This window comes from Bos javanicus, chromosome 23, assembly GCF_032452875.1.
Source record: "Bos javanicus breed banteng chromosome 23, ARS-OSU_banteng_1.0, whole genome shotgun sequence".
Lineage (NCBI taxonomy): Eukaryota > Metazoa > Chordata > Mammalia > Artiodactyla > Bovidae > Bos > Bos javanicus.
Window position 1 is genome coordinate 19,181,090 of NC_083890.1, and position 6,099 is coordinate 19,187,188.

The following is a 6,099-nucleotide window of genomic DNA, read 5'->3' on the forward strand; positions in this document are numbered from 1 at the left end:
CTCCAGTCTGGCCGAGGCCACAGCAGGGCTCTCAGCCATCAGTCCTCGGGGAGGAAGGACCCAGATAAGTCAAGGGACCCACCGTGCGTGGGTGTTTGCCAAGGGCACTGGGAAAGGGTGCAGTGGGTGGCACGAGAGCCTGGCTCTAGTACTGCCGCCTGACGAGGCCAAGGGAGCCTGGTCTTCCCAGGGCAATTCCAGCACAGCTCATTTGTGCATGTTTTACAATAGTGTTGATAAAATCCCCATGGAGCCCTGGAGCATGTGTGAGGAGTTCCCACCAGAAATCTAAACAACGCCCTGGTGTTGCTGACAGCTTAATAATGTGACAAAGTTCAGCTCCTTCAATGACAGGGACAGGAATGCAGCTGGGCTGGGCTGACCTAGAGCTTTAAAAATACCCACCCCGCCTCCCAGCTCTGACCCAGCATTTGACAAATAACCTTTCCTGAGTCTCCTTGAAGGCACCAGACAGAACCAAGTGCCACGCAGGGGCCACATGCCACCGTTAAAATGTTAAATGGAGTGGCAAGGGCCACCAGAGTCACTTGGGGCTGACATTTATCTTTATTATTATTATTATTAATAATGCATATATTGCTTTTTGGTGCATTCCAGGGTTTTTTGCACTCCTAAATCAGGCGGCTGTACATCAGCAGGCCCGATAAATCACCCCAAGAACCCAAATTCAATGCAGCTGTCAGGCCAGATCCGAGAGAAGCAGAGTCCGCTTAATTGAGCTGCAGCCGGGAACCGACGGGCGTTGCCCAGAACATCAGAATAATAGCAGCGTTGCTGATGACATTTCAAGAGCGAGATGTGAACTGCTGGCTTCAGCTTTAATTTTACAAGAGGGAATGGTGGGGGGGAGGAGGGGGACGGGTACAGGGAGAAATCTAGACTTCACCAAATATTTAAACTCTTAGCTTTTTTTTTTTTTTTTTTCTACCTCAAAGCCAGTACAGACAATGAGTTCCACATTGAGACATTTCAGTAGAAAGAATTCCGTTTTGTCCTTCTTTCTCTAGCTCCTCCTTTCTCCTGCCGGCTCCTTCCTCTGTTCCATGCCCCTTCCCAACACAAAGAGAGCTCAAAGTAAAGGAACTATAGGGTTTGAGTTGGAGCCAATTGAATGGGCCAAGAGGTTACATATGGAGTCAACAAATCATGGGACCATGAAGGATATTACTGATTTAAAGTTATGTATGTTAAAGCCCGAATCTTAGCAGCATTCATAAAGGTAAAGGTAACTAATGGAGAGGCTTAACCGACAGAAAATGGGCTTTTGCCCAGGCTGCCCTGCCTCCCTCTTCAAAACTGCAGGGCATTTCAGCAGCAGATGGGCTCCCAGCCCCAGGGTCTCCCCCTGAGCTGATGTTAGCCTCACTCACCAAGGAAACATGAGTTCAGCTGGAGCCTGCATTTATAGGAGGCCTCAGACACCATCACTGGGTTTGTTTTCCTGAGCTCGAGTGTGTGTGCTTCTTCTTCAGATGTTTTGGGGTTACTGGGAAAACCATTCCCTTTCCCCCCTTTAATTTTTAAAACTGTGTGTAATTACAGGGAAATTTGATCCATGTGTTTCAGATTCATTCGCACTTCATCATGAATACCCCTCTGGAACGAGTTCTTTTCTCTCCCAGCAGATTCTGGTGCCCTTTTTAAGAAGCCCTGTCAGTGCCCTTCTACCCCAGGCTGCCCTGTCCAAGTGCAGAAGGTCGTGTTTGGCCAAAGGAAAACCAACCTGACCGCTGAGGGCATGGGTCTGGTTTGAAATGTCAAACTCGTGAATTTGAACAGTGTTCTGCCAATGGGGAAATGACTTCTCCCGGTCCCAGTGTTTATACAGCCAGAGAAAGAAGACTTCCATTAAAAAAAAAAAAAAAGTGAAGATGTTCAGATCAACTCTAGGGTATTACCTTGTGGCCACTGGCATGTCAGCCTTATCTTCGGATTCACAGGTTTAGAATGAGCGATTACTGCTTTTGGGATTTTTTGTTTGTTTGTTTTTTGAGGTTCTTTGGGTTAAAAGAAAATGCTTTTAACCCAGAGATTCCCAACTACCAAAAAACAAAAAACCACCCAGTAACCCTTTTGGCTGGTAAAGAATCTGCCTGCAATGCAGGAGACTCCGGTTTGATTCCTAGGTTGGGAAGATCTGCTGGAGAAGGAAGGGATAGGCTACCCACTCCAGTATTCTTGGGCTTCCCTGGTGGCTCAGGTAAAGAATCTGCCTGCAATGTGGGAGACCTGGGTTCTATCCCTGGGTTGGGAAGATCTCCTGGAGAAGAGAACAGCTACCCACTCCAGTATTCTGGCCTGGAGAATTCCATGGGCTATCCATGGAGTCGCAAAGAGTCGGACACAACTGAGTGACTTTCACGTCACTTCTTCACTTCAGCCCTCTTGGCTAGCTTTCAAGGGCCATGGCACAGCTGTACCCAGAATACACATTTCCCCTCCCTCCGTCCACAGCAACTCAACCACTGCACGAAAGCCACAATAGCATCCCTTCCATCCAAAACAAACATGTCATTACCGATCTCAGATTAATTGATGCCAGTTGTGTGCCCTGACTGTTGGGTTTCAGCTGGAGCCCACCCAATGGCGATGGCCACCACCCTTGAAACCTCAAGGCACTCACAACCTTCGCCTTTGGCAGAATTCCCTCCACTGTCCTTCTTTAGCCCTGTGACTCCAGACCTTCCCTTCTCCCACTCCCTGCCCACTCCTCTCCCACTCTGAGGCTTGAGGAAATTTTGAAATGTGTTTCCAGTGGAATGAGGTTATCTGTAGAACTGAGTTTTGCCTTGAGTAAATGTCTTTGCTCATTAATTAAAAAAAATTTTTTTTAATGTGGGTCATTTTAAAGGTCTTTATTGAATTTAACACAATATTGTTTCTGTTTTATGTTATGCCTTTTTTGAGCTGCGAGGCATGTGGAATCTTTACTCCCCAAGCGGGGAACAAAAGCACATCCCCTGCACTGGAAAGTGAAGCCTTAACCACTGGGAAGTCCTGACTTTGTTAATTTTCAGATACAGGCTTGTTTTTAACATCCCTGAAATTAGGATACTGCTTACAATAGATAATGGTAAAGCAATTTGGTGAAGTGACAGAAAGCACTTCCCTTTTCAGTGGTACATGGAGTAATGGTGCATCAGGAATTTTCTGGCAGTCTAGTGGTTAGATGCTTTCACTGCAGAGGACCTGGGTTCAATCCCTGGTTGGGAAACTAACATCTGCAAACCCCTTCGTGTGGCCAAAATAAAAAGAAAAAAGAATGCTAGTGCATCTATCCTAGTCCCCAGAGAAACATATGCTCACTTTTCAAATACTGTGCTAAACTTTTACCTCTCTCACTCATTTCCCCGCCATTCATTCTTCAGTAAGAGCATCTGGGCCTCATGCCTGATTCTCCACACAATCGGGAGGAGATAAGAAGAGTGTTGAAAGGGCCCCTCCTTTTTGGAAAGTTATAATTTAGTTCCAGACAGAAGTGCATACACAACCAACCATGCAAAGTGCTAAATTAGTGGTGAGGCCAGAAGTGGTGGAGAAAATCAAGATGGAGCCATGAAGTGGAATGGAGGAACAGAGCCGGGAGGCAGACAGCCTCATTGCTGGTTTGGCACAATGACCCAAGGAAATGCATTCCCATCTGCAGCATGAGGGGCCTCTGGTGCATCAGAGTAAGCCATGGTGTGCTCCAAGATCCGAATCCAAAGGGAAGCGTCAAGAGAAAAGGGTTCCACAGCAAGGGGTGGAATGGGAAGCAGGGCATTGAGAAATGTCGCTATATTCCTTTCTCAAAGATTCCTAACACAGCTTACAACATCATAGGCTAATGTAAAATTAGTTCACTGCAGAAACAGACTCACAGACTTACGGGACAAACTTCTGGTTGCCAGGGGGTAGGAATGGGGTGAAGAGATAGGGAGTTTGGAATTGACATGTACATGCTGCTATATTTAAAATGGGTAACCAACCAGGACCTACTGTACAGCACAGGGAACTCTGCTCAAAGTTATTCGGCAGCCTGGATGGGAGAGGAGTTTGAGGGAGAAAGGATACATGCATATGTATGGCTGAGTCCCTTCGCTGCCCACCTGAAACTATTACAACATTGTTAATCGGCTGTGTTGTTGCTTAGTCACGAAGCCGTGTCTGGTTTTCATGCAACTTTGTGGACTCTAGCCCGCCAGGCTGCTCTGTCCGTGGGATCTCCCAGACAAGAATACTGGAGTGGGTTGCCGTTTCCTCCTCCAGGTGATTTCCCTGACCCAGGGTTCGAATCTGAGTCTCCTGCATTGGCAGGTAGATTCTTTACCACTAAACCACCAGGGAAGCATTAATTGGCTCTACACCAATATAAAAGTTTTAAAAAGAAGAAGTTCCCAACAGAGAAGTTCTACAGTTCAGTTCAGTTCAGTCGCTCAGTCGTGTCTGACTCTTTGCGACCCCATGAATCGCAGCACGCCAGGCCTCCCTGTCCTTCACCAACTCCCGGAGTTCACTCAGACTCATGTCCATCGAGTCAGTGATGCCATCCAGCCATCTCATCCTCTGTCGTCCCCTTCTCCTCCTGCCCCCAATCCCTCCCAGCATCAGAGTCTTTTCCAAGGAGTCAACTCTTTGCATGAGGTGGCCAAAGTACTGGAGTTTCAGCTTCAGCATCATTCCCTCCAAAGAAATCCCAGGGCTGATCTCCTTCAGAATGGACTGGTTGGATCTCCTTGCAGTCCAAGGGACTCTCAAGAGTCTTCTCCAACACCACAGTTCAAAGGCATCAATTCTTCGGCACTTAGCCTTCTTCACAGTCCAACTCTCACATCCACACATGACCACAGGTGAAGGAGTTATTCAGATTCTCTTTCATCAGTTAAGTTCAGTCTCTCAGTTGTGTCCAACTCTTTGTGACCCCAGGGACTGCAGCATGTCCGTCACCAACTCCTGGAGCTTACTCAAAACTCATGTCTGTTGAGTTGGTAATGCCATCTAACCATCTCATTCTCTGTCATCCCCTTCTCCTCCTATCTTCAATCGTTCCTAGCATCAGGGTCTTTTCATATGAGTCAGTTCTTTGCATCAGATGGCCAAAGTATTGGAGTTTCAACTTCAGCATCAGTTCTTCCAATGAATATTTAGGACTGATTTCCTTTAGGATGGACTGGTTGAATCTCCTTGCAGTTCAAGGGATTCTCAAGAGTCTTCTCCAACACGACAATTCAAAAGCACCAATTCTTCGGCCCTCAGCTTTCTTTATAGTGCAACTCTCACATCTATACGTGACTACTGGAAAAACCATAGCTTTGACTAGACAGACCTTTGTTGGCAAAGTAATGTCTCTGCTTTTTAATATGCTGTCTAGGTTGGCCATAGCTTTTCTTCCAAGGAGCAAGCATCTTTTAATGTCATGTCTGCAGTCACCATCTGCAGTGATTTTGGAGTCCCCCAAAATAAAGTTGGTCACTGTTTCCACTGTTTCCCCATCTATTTGCCATAAAGTGATGGGACCATATGCCATGATCTTAGTTTTCTGAATGTTGAGTTTTAAGCCCACTTTTTCACTCTCCTCTTTCACTTTCATCAAGAGGCTTTCATCAGTGTTTTCCAAATATATTTGTTCCTTGGATCCTTTTTTTTCAGTCAGTAGCTGCTACTGCTGTAATAAACCTTAGGAAAACTGTAGGTTCTCTTCCAACATTCCAGGGAGTCACGACCCAATGTGGAGCCAGAGCCCATGGGAGAAGAAAGCCTCTGAGACGTGATGTGAGAGGGGAGGGCTTCTGGCTCTTGGCTGTGGTGTGTCATCATGTGGTGTGAGGTGTCACACTCCTTGGGTGTGGAGTGTCATTGCTGAGAGGAATGCCTTTACCAATTGATCAAACAAGAAACATTTACTAAATATGTTGAATCTAAAAGACAACACAAGTAAATGGATATGTAACACAGAAGCTGACCTGAAGATATCAAAAACAAGTTGGTGGTTTACCAGTAGGGAGAGAGGAGGAAAGAAGGACCAAGTAGAGATATGGGATTAATAGTACATATAAAAATAGATAAGTAATAAGATAAAAACTACTATGTATAAAAATA